This window comes from Lepisosteus oculatus, chromosome 1 (genome assembly GCF_040954835.1).
Source record: "Lepisosteus oculatus isolate fLepOcu1 chromosome 1, fLepOcu1.hap2, whole genome shotgun sequence".
Classification (NCBI taxonomy): Eukaryota; Metazoa; Chordata; class Actinopteri; order Semionotiformes; family Lepisosteidae; genus Lepisosteus; species Lepisosteus oculatus.
The window spans coordinates 4716338-4736191 of NC_090696.1; the positions used below are offsets into that span (position 1 = coordinate 4716338).

General features: G+C 37.0%; 1 long non-coding RNA gene across 1 annotated transcript in view; it reads left to right on the top strand.

Moving 5' to 3' along the window:
- LOC107076979 (uncharacterized) overlaps positions 1 to 17542 on the top strand; it is a 55792-nt gene extending 38250 nt beyond the window's left edge. Inside the window, exon 3 of the long non-coding RNA XR_001478100.1 lies at positions 17344 to 17542. This is a non-coding gene — a long non-coding RNA (uncharacterized lncRNA). The remainder of the gene's footprint in view (positions 1 to 17343) is intronic.
- Positions 17543 to 19854: the final 2312 nt, after the last annotated feature.

Sequence of the window (19854 nt, forward strand, 5' to 3'; positions counted from 1 at the left end):
GAGAAAAGCTAGTCTCCAGGAGAAGGAAGTTGTAGAGGAGCTCGGTGGGGAAACCTCAATAGTGAGGGAGGGCCAAGAGGAGAGTGAGGGTTTAAATAAGAGAGTGTGTGGTGTTAACTGGTGCGTGGGCATTTACGGTGAAGAGTGCTCGTGAGAATGCAGGAGCGTTTTTGCGTGTTTGCGTGCGGTTCGTGACACCAACCTGGAACTAACTGAGGAGTGTCATGGAATTCCAAATTTGACTCAGGCTGATGGTGTATCTTCTGTATTTTTTATGAACCTGGTAATAATCATAACCCTTTTGTATTGTTACTGCTATAGAGGTAAATGCAAACAGTACTAATATAATCAGATCTACAATGTAACAACTGCCAATGTGAACTGGTCATAAGAGATGAGCCCAAAATAATAATGTTGATGAAAATAATAAAAATATTCACAGACAAGAGGAATGCTAAACTAAAAGCAGGCTTTAAGCCTCAGTAGCAGCAACAAAATTTCTCTGTATGCACATTTTCCTTCACTCAGAGATTTTGTCTCATTAAAACGTAAAAACAGGTCACTTAGTATAAGATAGTTAGGAGAATTATTTTCATTCAAAGAACGGGAGAACATCTGGGAATCATTCAGGTCTCTATGTCCTGCATAAATATAGATGTGTCAGGTTGTTGAGCCACCACAAGACATCAATACGATTCTCGGTTTCATCTTAATTAATTTAAATGATTCATCAATATACAGATAGAAATATTGAGCTAGGCTCCTGGCTGTTGTAAATAAGATACAGTCCGTCATGGAAGGTGTTACTAAATGTGATAATTCACTGAAAACTTCAATATAATATAAACATTCCAGGAGGTGCTTCCTTGATATTTGTGTTAAATATAAAATATGGGCCCAAGGCAGTCAAATGTCTTGTTCCTTTGTCGGTTTAGTTTTGATTAATGATCTTAGTTATATAGTTTATCTGTCATGAGAAACAAAATATGTATCCTGCTTCATAACTGGACCCTGAATGTTTTGTCACTTACCTTCCGTGTGCAGGATTCAGTGCCGTCAGTGCTTGAGAGGACACGCAGTAGAAAAATGATTTACCTACTGTGTTTATCACACAGCACAGTCAATACAGCAATGTCTACTTTTACCTTTGAAAAGCAGCCTTTATTTGCAACATTCTACATACTGGGCATAATGTATACCAGTATGTCACACTTTAACATTGCTAAAGGTTCATTCTCCGCGTGAAGATTGTCAAAGCTTTTGTTAGAAGTTCCAGTAGGTAGCTGAGTCAGGAACGGGTAAAGGAAAGGAAAGAAGACGCAAAGTTGTGGCAGTGGAGCCTTCTTCAGGTGTCCTACTGAAGGCCACACCTAAAGAAGGCTCCACAGCCGAGTGCTGTTATTAGCCTCACTCCTAGGAAAATCAAGTTCTAGAGACATTTCATTGATGATCAGAAGAAATGGGATGAATCTGGGCTCAATTTGGAGAGTCACAGTGAAGGGTCTGAATACTTATGTAAATGGGAGGTTTCAGTTTTTTATTTTTAATAAATTTGCACAAATTCCTAAAAATGTGTTTTCGCTTTGGCATTATGGGGCATTGTGTGTTGACTGATGGCAAAAAAGAATCATTTCAATCCATTTTGAAATCTGTCTACAACACATCAAAGTGTGGGAAAAGTGGAGGATCTGAATACTTTCTGAAGGCACTGTATAACACATTTTAATGTCCTTTAATATTAATTGAAATTTATCTTACATGTTTTGTCTTCATATTTCTTTAAGTTACAATTGCAGAGTAATTAGTAAATTTTGCAAAGCACTATACAATTTGCCTTCTTGCTTAAGAATTCAGTTTACATTATTTTTTTAGAAATTAAATTTGTCCATACACATTGATATGTATAAACATATTTGTGAAATAATATCCATTAATACTTAGCTAACATTTTACAATAATATTTATATTTGTTTAGCCAGAGCTACTCGGATAATGACAACAGTACATACTTCAGTTTGTACATCGGAAATAGTTTTACAAGCCTCGTAATCAATATAGTTTTCAGATGTCAGCACGGAAACAACACTTCTCTGTTACATAACTTTGGGGAATTTAGAACAAAACAAGATTTAAATTAAGTAACAATGAACATTCTCTAATAATAATTAATAGTGTTTTATCGAACTGTTTTCTTTTTTCTGGAAGTGAAAACACTTGAACCTAAAGGACATTTAAAACCAGAAAATCAGGCATATGATTATAATTGTACTCAAAGCAGCCTCACAGGGTGTTTTTATTTCATTCCCTTTTCCTCCTGCATCCAGTGACTGAAAACCAAATTCAATAAAGCAGCTATATTGTAGCTGGCGCTGAGAAGTCGTTAAGATGCAGAGGTTAAATATCTGCACCTTTAGGCACTGCATGATTTCCTTGTGATAGATCACGTTCGTAGCTTTCCTTGAACTGAAATGTAGAATAAACGCATATATAATTGATTCAATACAGAGAAGAAAGCAACAGGGAAATCTAATTTTCAATATTTCTAGCGTGAATGCGCAAAAAGCAATTGACACACAAAATGAAAATTTAATAACTAATGTTCCTTTATTATTTAACCAAACAGCAATTGATAAATTGCCCAAAAGGCAGAAAAAGACCTTCATATATCATAATTTAAACTACCCACCCCATCCCCGCCACCCCTTTGTGAGACATGGAGATAATAGAATTTTCACATTGCTCTGTGCCTCCAACAAGCCCTTAATTTCTCCTACCAGCTTCCACACTGAAGGTAGGGCAGATTTTTTTAAGGGTTGTTTTTAAATTCAAAAGGACGGGAAGAAATAAAAGTGTATTTTTCAATCAAGGCAGCAACGGGAAAAGAACACACGGATCAAAAACAGAGGTGCGTATTGATCTGTCCTTTCTCCACAGTGAGAGGGTCATAGAAATCATTAACCCCAATGACACAGACAGAAAAAACAACTCCACAGTATCTTTGAGAGGTTAATTAAAAGTAAAAAGTTGGGGTAAAATACACTCGGGGAAAGTGTATTACCTTTAAATAGCCCTGAGGCAAATAACCCACAGCACAGGCCTGACTTGTGAAGAAAGCCTCAGGCTAGGACTTGACTATACCTCTCTGGAATACTTCGATTCTTGTCCTTGAAATACTTATTGCAAACGTACGTTCAACTGTTAAGTTATCATCTGCCTGTTTAATATACACTGAGGTACTGCAAAGGCACCATCAGTGCAAACGCGTTCGCTATTCTTCGGTTTTCCACAAATATTTCGACAAAATACATCATAATTTCGGAGAACAGAAATAAAACATTGTGTAAAATCTAATACAGAACCTGAGACGTCCAAAAGATTCATGTGAACTTGATCTTGCTATTATGATGATGATGTTTTAAAAAAACTGACAGCTTAAATTACTCTAAATACTAATTTTTCATTGGCATTCTTTGAAGTATTTTGTAATTTTCTTTTAAGCCAAACCATGAAAGGGCGCCCCAGGCAGTCGCTTGTTCCAGTCTTTTCTTTCATCCTGTTGCACAAGTAAATTTCCAAAGTCTGTATTATTTAATTTATGCTGGTTTGTCATGCCACTACATACCAAGCAGAAAATAATATGTTTTTGCTTTATTTGTCTTGATTATCCTTGAGTGATAGAGGTTGGTAGAGAAATTCCTAAATCTAATCCCTACAATATTTCAAAAAATAATAATTATACCATTTACCAATTACAAATACCTCCAAACTTTTACCCTTGTGTTAAAATTCATGTGACTTTGATATGTTTCTAAAACTGCTATTTCATATAACTATGTTTTACTCATGTTTTACTTGTGTGACTACAACAATATCAGTTTGTTTCTAATCTCCCAGTTCAAAGTGCAGCTTTGAGTTTTTAAACTCATTTATTCATTTTTCCTTTCCAATTTTCTAATTGAACCCAGAGTTCTGTATTTCCTTTCATGTAGCACAATTTATTTGTACAATTTCATGGTTATGCTTGAATGATGATAGAATCATTTTGCTCTCAAACAGATATGTGTTAATTCTTCAAAGATATGTAACAAAATTGCCCGGGTGTGGTATGTTGTTGGTAAAACAAATTTTAAAACATTAGTCATATAGAACAATATTTATTTTACTTGAATCAACATATCATTCATATTGTGAAAAATTAATTCAAATAAATATTGCATAATTACTTCCTTTGCCTAAGACTAAGTAAATCAGAAGGATAGAATTCAAATTAGGAGAAATATCAAGTGATTTGTGTGTAAAAAACTAGATCTCTGGGCCATGTTATTTGTCACTGTGAAGCCAGTGTTCCGTTTTTGGATTGATGACTCTCAGCTGTGGAAGTCACTAAAGAGTTCTTGATTTGTTTATTGAACCCTAACGTTCCTATGGGTATTCTCAACAGGGTACTTATATTCAATAATAAAAAGTGTGTTATGGTAATCATAGTACTTACCGTACAAATGCACACATAATGGACACACATTAAAACTGACTAAAAAAACTAGTGAGTCTAGATTGCATTATAGTAAGGAAAATATAAGTAACCATATAGACAGACAGCTGTATAGAATTACCACCTTGTAGTCGATCTCATCCTATCTCAGAAGCTAAGCAGATGAGCCTTGTCAGTACTGCAATGGGAGACCTCCAAGGCAAACCACGTTGCTCCAGTCAGTGGATTTATAGGCTGGACCAATAGGTGGTGTTTTTGTGTTACTACAGGTTGGACCAGTAGGTGGTGTTTTTCCTTCTGGTCCAGGATTTCCAAACCAATGCAGTCCAGTATGGGAATCAGTATCACTGTGCTATAGGAAGCACCTTCCTTCAGAATGATCCCATGGCACTGTTCTTGAAAGTAAGGTTGTTATTGCCAGTAACCTTGCTCTGTGAACACTGTGGCACTGTGGGTTTCCACAATCTGGCCTACCAAGCTTCTGTTTAAAATCCAGCTGCTGGAGCAGTCTGTCGCCTCTCCACATGATGGACACTGATGCTGGACTGCTGTGTGTTACTCGGGGGGAGGGCGGCACATCCATCGTGGATGAGAGGATTCTCCTCCTAAATATAAAGCACTTATGGATACTCCGAATGAAACTGCTCTATAAATGCAAGGAGTTGTTAATAATATATCTGACGAAGAAACCAGTTCATTACTCAACCACACATGGCACTAGCAGAATAGGATTCTCTGTATCCTATAGGAATCCTAGTCGGTAGGGTAGTTTACTCTTGATGTTGTCTATTCCCCCCAGCTCTTGTGTCCTTGGTTCGGTTACTTCTCTGTTGAGTTTGAATATTCTCCCCACATTCCCTTTGGGTTTTTTCTGGCTGCTCCAGTTTCCTTGCGCAGACATGCTGGTTAGGTTAATTGCCCATTTACGTGCAAGTCACAGGCTCCTGCATACAGTATATCTCCACCCAATAATAGATAAGAGGCCTTCTGACATTGGATTTAAGGGTTTGGAGGAGATATTTGTCACATGTCATTTGTACATTCCCTACATTAGTATCTTTTGACACTCGTAGTGATAGTGGTTTGCACTTGGCGTTCGTACTTGAACAGATGTGCCATCTACAGCTCCAGTCACATGGAAAAGCCACAGAGGAAATGAAACCCTTGCTTTATTGATTGTTGTTTCTGTGTTGTGGGCCACTTCCTGTTTTGGAAAATGTGGCTTGCAAGGGAAGAGCTTATGCTTTCAATAGAGAGACAAAATGATGCCTTGCTTACTGTCAATGTGTCAACCAACACATTTTCAAAGGAACTACTGTCAAGGAATCAGAAAGTGACTATCAGCTCTTGAGCTTCTATGGACAGGGTTTTTTTTTCTGCTCATATACAGATTATTTTTTCAAAACAATATTCAACAAATACTTCAGTTACGGGGGGAAAGATATGCTGAATTAATTGTTTCAATCAGTGTTTTAAAGTCATTAATTGACTATTATGTCTGAGGCATTGTAGCTATATACTTTTCTCCACAGGACAACTTTTGCAAATAGTAACACTCCTACTAATAATAGTAATGCTAATAAAACAACACCAAATGAAAAAAAGTATTTGTTCCAAACTTTGAAACAAATATAAGCATCTTTTATCAATTACTCACTACTGTTATTTTCTTATTTCATAAATGCATTTTTTATGAATCCTTTATTGAAATATTAGAAGGCTGGAAGGGAAAATAATAAAAAAAAACTTTTACTCTTTCATAAAAAGTAATGTGTTCCACTGGGAGGTAATTTATAAGAGACAACAAGATGATTCGAAAGTTCTACTGTGGGCTGTAATATTGGTCTGTCTTTTCTCTTCTCAGATAAGCAGGTTACACTACTGTACGTTAAATAATATGGCATTGCTTTGATTTATCTTTTGTTTTTATTGTAAATCTGTTGAAGGATGTTATTGCTTTTTCTTAGGAGAGCATAGGAGAGCTTAATGCTTCCACTATCTCTTTTCTCCTATTTACACTAAAAGATGGTGCTGGCAGGCACAGCTATATTTAAAACAGCGTAAGTGCTGTGCTGACTAAGACCTTGCAGTATCACTGAATTAAATGAGCTAGTAATTATTTTCTGTCGTGCAACACATCACCATCTAGCACATACTCAAGTGAGGCCGAGAATATTTAAAAGAAGATTAGGCAAACAATTAAGGATGTTTTGGGTATGTGTTTTTTCAGTATCACCTAAACTATGACATATCACATCTATATAAAAATATATTTATTGTTGCATCCTTAATAAATATTAATTCTGAAGTGTGGCCAATTACAGGAAGTTACGGCTACTTGATCAATAAAAAATAGTCTTCATGTGCATTTTGACAGAGTGAAACCTTTCTGTTTGTATCAGAAGCAACTCTAAAGGTATCTGACTAAACTAAGTATTTTTCTGTGTGTGGTGAATGGGGGAAAGAGTGAGATTTGTGTTAACTTCTTAGAATATTATTTACATTCATTTAATATGATATTAATGAAGCACTGACTAAGGCCAGCAAATAGGTATTGGACAGCAATTTCCATTTGTGACACGAAAGCATTGGATTTGGTGCAGGTCTGTTTGATTAAGACTACATTCTAGGTATCAACGAGGAGCTGCATCAGCATTCATTAGATGTGAAAGAACAAGGATGATTCCTCGTGAAAAGTAGAAAGAAAAGTCAAGATTTGGGCTGTGAAGCCTTCTTCAGGTGCAACTGAGAGTTTGACAGACGAAGGCCTTACAACTGAAACACTGTGTCTTTCCTTTCTACTTTGTAACGTGGAATTAACCTTTACTTGTTCCTTTTTACCATACCTATCATCTTCATGATCAACTGCTTTGGCACTTATCTCCACAGATGACTGGTAATCCTGACTATTGGACTGACTGAAATCTGACTCTTTAACGATTTTAAACTTACAGTTCACAGACATCTACGAGTGTCACATCTATAATGTCTTGTGCCTTTTTCAGCTATTCAAGAGAATCTCTCCCAGTGGTTTGGATTTTTTAGGGATGTGGTAAATACCATTATGTCAGCAAATGTAACAAATGGAGTGGTATTGTCTGCAAACTCAAATCAGGAAATCTCTTTTCAAAGAACTACTATAGAATGGAATTAAGTGCTGGCAAACAGCCTAATTGCTAAAAAGAGAATGAAAAATCTTTGTTGGTGGAAAGGATTTCAATGTTTTAGTTGGAGAAATACAGCATAGTTCCACAGTAGCAAACACTGATTAGTATGTGTTTCCCAGGAATGTGTCTTCAGGGGCGAAGTCTCATCATGACACTCAGTGTTTTATGTAAAATCAAACAATTTAAAACAGGGCAGTTTAATTGGCAGAGACTCTCCAGTAGTCCCACTAGTAATTTGTAGCAGACATCTTTGGACATGAAAGCAAAGCTTTTAACACCCTGTTTCATGAATTAGTTCATTCTGGGGAACATTTAAACTTGTGTGTGCTAGGATGAATGGGTTATTCAATTCTTAAAAAACGTATTGCTTTATTCTTGTTATAAGATGTTGGTAATTACACAAGAAACATTACATTTGCTTTCCTACAAATGATAAAATGCAGTGTATAACCACAATGTAAAAATTTTAATGAAGCAATTTCAAGTATCAAAAACCCAGTTTTTCTTAAAATAGACACAACGGCGCTTGCACTCAGGAGATATAAAGACATGCACAAGTTTGATCATTAATCTACTTTGTGAACTGCTATTTTCGGTGAAGCAATTTCATTCAACTATGTTGACTACAGTATGTTGGACTGATAACAGATCTGTTTCATCATCACCACATACAAAATAATGCTAAGCTGTTTTAGCTAGAATAACAAGCAAATGTGATTAGACATTGTAAATGCTTCTATGAATATACCTCATAATATGAATATGAATATACCTTATAATCTTCAACCTTGACCTGCTTCCAGCTGTAAGTGTTCACAGGAATCGTCAGTGAACTTGTTCTTTTGCGCCTCTTGTTTCATAACAACAGCAATTTCATGTACCTGGATTTACATAGTACTTACCATCCTGTTAGACTCTATAAAGAAAACCAGACATGGTTCTGATTAATTAAATTGCAATTTCTTTATTGCTTTAAAAAAAGGAGGACAGATAAAGTTAACAGGTTAGCCTAGTGTCACATAGCACTAGCCAACGGGAGGTACAGTAGGACCTGGTGTGTGGCAATTCAGGTATCTGTGGTTCAGTGCAAATCAAGGGACAAAGACGTAGTCTTGGACAAAAGCTAGGAGGTCAAAAGCCGGGAAGGTTCTGAGAGCAGAAGGTACAAAAACTGAAGGTGAAGTCGTAGTTGAGGACTTCAGCCTTCGGCACTGTATCCTCAGTCACATTGGATTGGAAATTCTGGTCCACAGGGAAGAGGACTGCCTACTGACCCTCCTTCTATTCCACTAACACCATTTACAACAGCGACTTGGTTTCTTCAGAGACTTTTCCTCCCAGTGCTGACCAGGCTCAACTTCTACAGTACATGGAGAATTGAACAACTCCAAACCAGACTGCAGTAAACTCAACCAATCTCTGTCTGTGATTTGTCCTCCTGCTCCAGAATAACCATTTTATGTTATAGCGTGTGACACAAACTGTGTGCCTTTATTATTGTACGCATTTCTATAAGCATTCATGGTAATGACCTTACCACAGGAAGCATGAGGAAATAATCTATAGGGATTCTAAGGAGTAAAAAATTAGTCTACTCACAAGGAGCTTCCAAAAAAGAAGTAGTGATTTACAGTATCTATTTTTTCTCTGTGAGACTTAAAGGGAGACACAAAGCAGATGTCTTCTGAACTGTGACAAAACATAAACATATTTAAAATTTAACTGAGGTTAACATATAGAAAAGCAATTAGTCCACGTGGCATACTAGTTATTGTAACAATAATTGTAAAAATAATAATAATGTGCCCCAAGCCATGGGACATAGGAAAACTAAAGAGCAGCCTGAAACATAAACTTTGATGATCGATAGTTATACACTATTATCCCCCTGGGTTACCATAATGATCTCTGCTAGTAGGAGTTCAGACATTTTATCTCCTATCGTTAACAGTATCCTGTCGGGGTCGATGTTCATCTCTCTCTGATTGACTCCCTTGGTCTTTTTCTCTTTCCCTTTCCCTCACGGCAAATCCAGTATCACTTCATTGTCAGCTGCTTTTGTAGAAACACGGAGTCTTTATTCAATTCCGGAGAAAAACCAAGCTTTTGAAAGAAATAATAAAAACAATACCTGAAGCAACTGGAATGAATGAAAATTACAAGTAAAGGTTTATTCCCTGCTGAAAAGAGAAGAAAAGAAACACAATGTTTCGGCTGTGGGGCCTTCTTCAAGTGTCTTCTTCTTCAAGTGTCTTCTTCAATTCCTTTATAAATGAAAGTTAGTTTGCCCAAAAACATCAGCCGAATAAATTAACAGGAAAAAAAACTAAATTAGTAAGTTGATTAAAATTGCAAAACCTCAGCAACAGAATGCAGTGAAACACTTTTTCACTTGGATCAAGTAGTGTGCATAAACAGAAAAGCAATAGATTCAAAGGCATTAAAAACTCTCTTAAAAGAGATTATAAAATGTGTCTTAGTAGGATCTGCTATTCCTTGTACTATGGGTTTGGTATGGACCTGTTTTTAATATTCATTACATTTAGTGGCATTGCATCCCTTTGTGTTTTTATTTTCATGAAATTTGTTTTTCTTTAAAACAAATTCTAGCTGACTTTCCCATCTATGTACACTTTTGCATGTACTTTAAACAGATATCTTTGCATATACAGTACTCTGTATAAGAAGATTCATAAGAATCCTTCTCCTTCTTTTCATGTGCTGTGAGTGTGTTAAGAAAAATACTAGAAGAAGCCAAAGACATTAATCCATGCAGAAGGATTCCACAAAGTTACCCTCAGTGCAAAAGAGAACCACATGAAAAGGGACATTGAAAACTCAGAACCTTTAAATGTAGATGACATCTTTTTAATCATTTAAGTTGCTGGTTTTCAATCTGAAATCAGCAAAGTAATTTTATGCTTGAAACATTACCAAATGGTGAAAGCTGCCAACATGATTGGACATATGTTAAGAGACATCTTTTAGTCAGAATTTAGGGTTCTTTGTAATGGCTTCCTGCACATGGGTAGGTCATAAGCAGCCATTGTGCTTTTATAGCTAAAGGGAGAGCACAGTGGCACAGTGAGCACAGTGCACAAAACAGAAGACAGAAACCAGAATTTTTCCCTTCTGCATTTCCTTTTGACATTGATCATCTTCAATGTTAGAGATCAGCATTTCTTACAGAGCCTGTTCTAGCCAGCAGCTATATCACCCTGCAACTCACAACTGGAAACCCACTGTACCTACATGGGAGACCTCCTGGGAAAGCTAAGGTTGTTGCTGGAAAAGATGTTAGTGGGGCCAGCAGGGGGCGCTCACCTTGCGGTCTGTGTGGGTCCTAATGCCCCAGTATAGTGACAGGGACACTATCCTGCAAAAAAAGCTCCGTCCTTTGGATGAGACGTAAAACCAAGGTCCTGACTCTCTGTACTCATTAAAAAATCCCAGGGTGTTTCTCAAAAAGAGTAGGGGTGTAACCCCGGTATCCTGACCAAGTTTCTCCTGGCCTTTACCCGTCATGGCCTCCTAATACCCCCATCTCTGAACCGGCTTCATCCCTCTGCTCTCCTCCCCACTGAGAGCTGGTGTGTGGGGAGCGGACTGGTGCAATATGGCTGCCGTCGCATCATCCAGGCGGGGCTGCACACTGGTGGTGGTGGAGAGGAGTCCCCATTACCTGTAAAGCACTTTGAATGTCCAGGTGCAATATAAGTATAAGGTTTATTAATTTATTGTTGTTTATTTGGCATAGACAATTGATCATGTTCATCTGTTCAATCTGTTCAAATCCTAAAAAGCTTTTTCACTACATTAATTGTGCATTGGTTAATCCTCTTAAAATCCTCATTCAAGAATCCCCCCCCCCCCAGCAATATTATGCCAAAATATGTGTTAGCTTAAATTGCTATATATGGAGTTATTTTAATGAGTACACAGTAGTTAGTGCTGTTCATTTACCTCAAGAGCCCTGAAAATAGTCTCTTGATAGGTCTGCAAACACTTGATCCAAGACCAACTGTGAGTAATGTCAACATTCTCATCAATAGTATGTTTTCCCCTCACTAGACAGGTCTTGGCTCAATGTGTTGAGGATCTTTGCAGGGTCACAGGGGGAGGGACTTAAAGAGGGTTTGTATCAGGAAGTTCTCCTTTAATTCACTGGCTACCTCCCCACTCATTGTTTAGCAATCAGTGAACCTCCCTGAGAAATGAATGAATATCCATTCTTTTTTCCCATGGTGATTGTCCACTGTCTTTATTGATTTTAAATATTTTCTTATTGGTATTTTTTATTCATATTTTTCAATTCTGACATGAAACACAATGCAGTGCTTGCTAATTGCACTGGTGTGACAGCCAGGGGCGTCTCTCCACACTTGCAAAAGCCTATCAGTAAAGAGAGCTACAAAAACTACATCATTTTGGTGATGTATTGTTCTTGCTCTAAGACCTTTTGGCGCTGCCTGTCAAAATGAATTGTGCTTCTGGAGGATTTAGATCAGCTACAGCAGTAACCTAAAAGCAGCTAAATGATCAGAAACGAATCTCAAATTTAGAGGAATGGCTGCTACTCCAACAAGAAGAAAACTTCTTTATACCTAAATGTTAGGTCAGAAAAGTAGTTTGGGAGGCTAGCTCATACAGAGCAATGATTGTGATTATTCTAGAAACAGGAAGGGTGAAGGCGTCCTCAAGATACATCCCCAAGCCTAACATTCAACACTCCCAACTCTGGAGTGGATTTCCATGACAACATAAAAATAAGAGACACACATTTCCCAAATACCAACAAATTGCAACACAACTCGAATGGGATCGTGTGACTTGATTTGGCCACAGTAAATTGATGACATTATTTTCCTGAAACTGTTCCCAGCACTGAAACATTCAGCATTGTTGTGCTGGCAGACGTATGGACTGGCTTGCAGGAACAGACAATCTCTTGGACCTCATCCGTGTTTTATTGGACAGCAAGGATGTGCTAAAGGTGATGTCTCCCCATACAATTCCACTTCTGTCATAACGCTTATGGTGATGTCTCTACACATTGTCTTTCCACCGTGTTGTAGCAAAGATATTGCTACTCTGGAAGAGTAAACAGATGCTCTCTGGGACTGGACAGACTGAAGGAACTGAACTCCTTTATCCTTGAACCAAGAAGATTGCAGGAGGAACTGATACAAGTATTCAAAAATCATCTCAGGCACTGACAAAGTCACCCCAGGGACATCTTCAGAATGAAGAGAGAAATATGAATCAGAGGACACAAGTGGTAACTACAGTACATAAAAATGCCTTTAAAACCAGGAACAGGAGGTACTTCTTTATTCAGAGGGTTGCAGACATCTGGAACAAGCTACCCAATCATATAGTTGAATCACTACTCTGCCTCCTTTCAATTAAAGTCTGGATGAGATACTTGGCTCAATCAACCACTATAGGCTAGATTTGCCAAATCAACTTCTCTTATGTTCTTCCATTAGGTCTGTTTACAGCAAACTGTCATTCATCCATCACTCTCTCTTCTGCCAGATGTCATCTGGCCCACAAAAGATGGCGTCTCAATTTCCCAGCTGTCAGTCTTACCTCTGGACAGCTTCGGAGCGTGTGGATCATCTGTGTGATCTACAGCCATGCCTCAGATGTGCAGGTTACGTGTTGCCACTGCAGTCTGAAAACGGTTACGCAGATGAATCAGGCAGTTGTGACAGTCTTGGGCCAGCATGGTGACTCTCTGGGTTATAGCCGGGTTCCTCGTTCCTCTGGATGCATCGGCTGAATGTTGAATCAGAAAGTCTCATTTTCTGGGCAGTTTCTCTCACACTCTGCTTTCCATAACAGCAGCTTCATTAATCAGGTGGGGCGTGGCTGAATATTTCATGATTTTGTGTTCATTAAAATCATGCAGCTTTGTGAATGGCAATTTACACAAATTAGTCATTAACTTGTTTTGAAAATGTGAGTTAATCAGAATCCCATTACATTTCTAAGAAACACATGTCGGCAATTTTACCTAGCATTTTTATGAAATGACCAGACCTGAGCGAAGTATTTAGCTGTTTTAAAAAACAATACCACTCAAAGGATTAACAAACTTATCTGCTCACTATTTAAAAAGGTAAACGTCTATCTGTGCCCAATGAGATGGTGATGCAAAACCACATGCTGCAATTTCACTGTGGGACTGTTTATGTATGTGGGTGTCTGTGTGTTTACTGTAAATTGCTTGGGAAAGTTCTACTCTCGGTGCTGGATATGTACTTATCCTAAAAAGTGTGTGACCTTCCTGGAGTATTGATATCACTCCCCTCAGAGAACTCTGCAGATGGATTTTTCATTGCATTAATCCCCAGATCAGGTGGGTTTTGTCAAAGTGTTAAACTTTAATACTTTGGGTCATTTATCTTTACGGCAAACCCAGGGTCTGTCAGCGGCCAGACGAGCTATTTCCTCATTTTATTTTGAGCAATGGAGAACAAGAGAGGTAGAGGGCAACCACTGATCACAGCTTAATTAAATCCTGATGTTTTCAGAGCTAAGATATTCTGTGTCCCTGGCACTCAGATATTTAAAAAAAATACACATCTCTGGGGAGTTTTTATTCTGTCCTTTGTACATTTTTACTGCGACTTACATTTATTATCACTGACATTAAGGGACAAATTTGTAAAATTTGTCCAGATGACCAAGTGGTAGCCAAAAGAATTACAGTGATGTAATGCAGAAACTCTTATTCTGCCTGACCCATGTTGTGTGCTCAAGGGTGCAAAGAAAAGGAATTTATCTTCTTTACTGGAGATCTTACCACCGATTATGCTTCCAAAACCTTTTTTATAACTTTCAATCTTTGGTAGAAATCATTAAGCATTCATGCTAACTCTTAGCTATCTGGTACTGAACATTGCAAGTGGCTATTCACATAATTATATTTTTCTGTAAAAGCGAAAATAATTCAGCACTCCAAATGATGAAATTGCTATTTTCAGTGACCGCTCTCATATTGCTCCCATTAATATTAAACATTAAAATGCGTTAATACTCTTGGCAGTTACAGATAACAAAGATGCTGGCTGTTATTCTTTGTCTGTTTATAAAAACTCACAAACTCACACACTTAACAAAGGACAGATTTCACTGAAAGCCACTGTATACCATTAAATAATATTTCAATACCATATACATGAAAGTAAATGGTGGTTGATAAGCGATTGTATAATGTCTTAAATAAGGCTCTTAATAATCTTGTTATTGTGTAGTTAATATTTCTCTCAGATCAAAAGCAACACTTTGTTATTATAGGTTGCTTTTCTTAATGAATATCTTCATGCACCAGCTGACAGAATAAACTGAGTGGTGTAGTGAGTTTGCTTGTGCATGCGTTTTGTATCAAGTGTGTTTGTTTTTACTAATGCTAAAGTTATTAGCACATTAGTACTATTTCTTTGAAAAGCCTTATCCTTTACTGTATGTGATAGTTATTCAGGAAGTTTTCCAAAGATTAATAAAACAGTTTAAGATATATATGTATGTATGGAATATCCATCTGAAATAAAAGATCATTAATTACTTTAATTATTTAATATTATTGTTGTTGTTGTTGTTGTTGTTGTTAGATTAGTTCTTTATAACAAGTCCAACCAGTTAACAAAATGTCATGTAGTCATAGAACTTTTTATATGAACAATGTCTTCAACAATCTATCTAAAGCTACATGCAGTAAATTAGGTTTCTTAAACAATCTGTGTCTTGGAAATGTTTTTGAATGACTTCACATCTATATATTTTATTACTAATAATACATCATAATAATTCTTTATTGCAGTTGGAAGTCTATCTAGAGTTCAATATCTTACTTTTACATGGTCATAATATGCAAACAGTACATCCTAAATTTAAATGATACTTTGTATGTATTTATGTTGCTTTTAATTGTCTAAACATTGGGATGCAAATGACTTAGTTTTTGTACAGTTTCATGTCTAAAATCTAAATCTTTTATTTCTCTTGAACCATCAGCACAGAAATGTCTGGCACATTGTGGTTGTTTCCTTTGATCAGCTGAAGATTTCTACTATACTTCTCAAAACGCAAAGATCCTTCTCTCAAAAAAACATTCACTGATTCACTTGTAGTGTTTTTGTCAAATGACAAGCGTCTTTCTTTATATAGTGATCAATTTATCATGTGTTAAAGTCAGAGAAGTATCGTCGATAAACTGCAATGTCTTCGTTTTTCTGCAGCATCTCTCTTTGTGTTGAATCCCCTCAATCCCCTTATCTTTCACCTCAAAGGACGCTGTACTGTTTTCCCGCTCCCTGATACTGCAGATCAATTCATTTATTTCAAAGACAAATGTCGGGAGATGTGTACCGAATTCACAGTGAACGTTTTGCTTCTTTTGCAGCAAGAATGAATTACTGGAGTTGAAATTACAAAGCTCTTTTATACATTCAATTTCTTCCACCCAAGCTTACGGAAATGTTTTTTTTTTATTCTCTAATTAATTCTAATAATGATTTTGCCCTCAGATTTCTTGTACTCGTAATTCTGGCGCTATAATTAAAGTGTTGATGAAAGAGGTCTTTTACAGGACAAGAAGGGAAAAAGTAGAATAACCGAGAAACAGTTACTATTATTGTTTTTGTTGTTGTAGCATCGGTGGATATCGTCGATATTAAAGCCAAATATTACCTTGGAAACTTCTAAGATAAAAAGAGTAGTTTAACAGTTTAACTAGGTAATAGGAAAGATATAGCTTGTAAAATATGTGGTAGTGTTAAAGATAAAACACAAAGGCAGAAAAATATCGAGAAAGAAAATTGTGCTAGCCTCATTCTCTTAGATGTAGATTTCTCGATCTTGTGAACTGAGAACATTTTTAACTATTGGAACAAAATTTGATCTTCAGCAATGATTCGTGCACCGGTTCACAGAATAAACTACGAGGCGCTATAAAATGGTGCTTTCAATAAGGCAAAATTCTTTCCAATCTATTGGGTTTAATTTATCGTTTCTGAACTTTTAGGGATAGAAATAATTCAATTTATTGACGCGCTCTGTTATTACTGACTCCTACAATAAAATACTTACCGGATAACAACTTGCAAAAGTTTATTTACGATTTTCAGCACAAGGGCTGTACAGCCACGAAGGGAGAAATTCCTGAACGCTATCACGTTCCAGTAGATTTAAATGTGTGTCTTGAGAATTGAACATGGGCTGCTATGAAATTCTACCGCATAACCTGTTTCTCACTCCAGCTCAGGTGAAGGAGCACTTATGATTGTGTCACATTCATCACTACCGAATATTTGTGAATTCAGAAATGAGCTCTCAAGAGGAACTTGGATGGAAAATGTTTGGAAGCCCAGTTAGCCCCTTGTTCTCCAGTCGTATTTGTCCGCTGTCAAACGTGCTGACTCTGCTGGGCTAAGACAGAGTGAATGAAGCCTAGCCTGTAGCCTGTTCTGGGAAGATTTTTAAGAAGCTTAGCGAAAATACCGTGACCGTCAGTGAAAGTAACAAAAATGACAGTGACTAAAGCAATAATTACAACAATAATACGAATGATTGATGTAGTTATTATTGTCATCAGCAGCAGTATTTGTTAAGTGTTTCAGACTGTAATGCTTTCTGCTTAAGCGTGCAAACTGAGGTTTTTTTTCTTTTTGTCCACAGAAAACCCGATATTCAGAGAAAATTGTTTTCAACACCTTTCAACGTTCAACGTTCAAGAGGACACAGATCTCGAGATCTTCATTCTTTCTCCATTGCCAGTAATAATTATTGCGGAAGACGTCTGTTTTTAACCCCACATTAAGAAAACTTCATATTTCTGGATAACTAGGAAAAATAAACGACTGCCTGGTTTTGATGATTTAACTAGTACAAATTAAATAACTGCTGTAAACAGTTCCAAATGATCACGTTTGCTTCCGAAACGAAAACTAATATAAAAGAGAATAACTGGGTTAACTGGAAAAAAAAATAACCACAAGGCCTATTTTATAGATTCGGTAATGAATTCTAACATAAATCGAAACATATATAAATATATTTAGGAAAAGCCACAGAATCTATGCACATAATTAAATATTATAGACCCTGGAAATACGATACATTTCAAGCATGGTATGTTAAATAGCAGCAATAAATAAATAAACACTAGGTGCGAAATTTTACGCGAATTTTCAATGTGTAAAAACTCTCTTTTCCATCTCAAATTCGAGCTCTTGCGCTGCTTTGACTGAAGAGCATATTTCAAATGAAACTGTCAGCTCATAATCTAGCACATTTTAAGAGGAATGCTGATAAGCAGTTAACGGATCACGAATATGTGCACGTCAGTCGTGTAAGCTGTATTGTCGTTTTGTTGCTATTATAATCGGTAATTAATTTTCAATAGTGGCTGTAAAAGCGCTTCTCTCTGTCGGCTGTAACCTGCATTTTGGTCATGCTGTTCCACCAAATATACAATTATATGTACCTGAATGTTTCAGAAAGTGATATTTTCGCAATTGGAGTTCCGACACGGTAAGGTTTTATTTTGATTTCGTCAGCAAAATTAGCCCGTGCTCACTTTTTAAGTACATGCTGTTAATAATTGAATATGTATTTCGATCCTGATATGTTTGTTTACTTACACCTCGTAATTACCTTTAATTACCCCCACTCAGTTTCTCTTTCCAAACATCCTAATCCCTCTGTGTGTGATCTTAAATGGACCCCCGAGGGGTATTAGGCCTGAGTGCCACGGCTCTCCGGGGATTAGAAGTCCCTCAACCCGCTGGAGAAAATGAGCTCGGCGGAGGTGAGAAAGTCAAGGAGCCGTTTGGCCTTGTTAGGAGCACGGGGTGACCTGCTGAGAATCCAAACATTTGTCATGTAGTGCTGGAAATGAAACAACAGGTACTAAACACCGCGGAACACGACACTGCCAAATGTAATATGGACTGTAGCAGAGTGCAAAGTCTGCATTCAGATGCCTGCTGCTGCTGGAGAAGATGTTGCGACAGATGGTCAACACAGCCTGATCTGACCGAATTTCCGTTAAGATTAAATAGTTAAAAGAGTGGCCGTTCTGCCAGCATGTAACCATAACGTATTAGTAAAGCTGGTAAACAGAGAAAATTGAATCTAATATTAACCTTAACAAGGTACGTTCATTCTACCTAAACGCATATTTAACGTTTGACAAAATGTAAGGTCGGGGATACAAGAATAATAAATACTATAAACCAGTGTGTATTCATTTAAGAGATCGACGACTGAAGCATGTACTCCGATATATAACGTTAACACTTGCTGCCGCCCCCCAGGTACTGTGTAGTATGGCAGCGAACCCGGAGTATTTACTAAATAGATCAGGAAGGTGAGAGAAGTGTTGGTCCACCAGATCCGAGGTTTTTCCCAGTTCCGTTTTATAGGCTGCAAACACATAAAGACGGGAGTTTAGCAAATGGCCAGGTACACAGACACACGGAAACACATATATAAATCATCCGAATTCAAGATTTTATTTTCCTGAGTCGTCCAGCTGCAGGTTTCTTCTTCTATTTATGAACGACTTGCGTATTTCAGAAATCGTTGGAGGTACATTAGAGGTACAATTTGTCTCACTGCAACAGACATTTTAAACATTTTCGTCTTAAAATATGTTCACTTTTCTCACAAAGAAACAATTGTACAAAAATGCTAATCAAAATAAAAAGTAATTTTTAAAAACTACATTGAGTGCAACTATCGTGAAGGGATCCAGTCTTTCCAGCTGAATATCTTTTTTTTCAGTGACCAAAGATCATGTAAATCGTGACTAATTTAACCAGTAATTGATCAGAACAACTGAGTACTTAGAATGACCCAGAGGATCCTCTGTGTAATGGTTGTTATACATTTCATCTTTTAAAGACACATTAAGAAGAAATTGTCTTTATTGTGATAACACAATAGTTTATTTTTGAAATTTCTTCATTGTAAATCATCTTGTACATAAATCACATAATTTGCAAATATTCAATTCTGTCCCTACCATTTTTTTTCGGTCAGTCCTAAAGATTCATATCTTGGTTTACCAACATAAATACAATGACATGAAAAAAGTACTAATGCTTAACTAATGGTGTACACTCAATCAGCCCTTCAGAGAATGGTTGACCTGCACTGCTTAGTATAGCATGCTTCTAAGTTGTA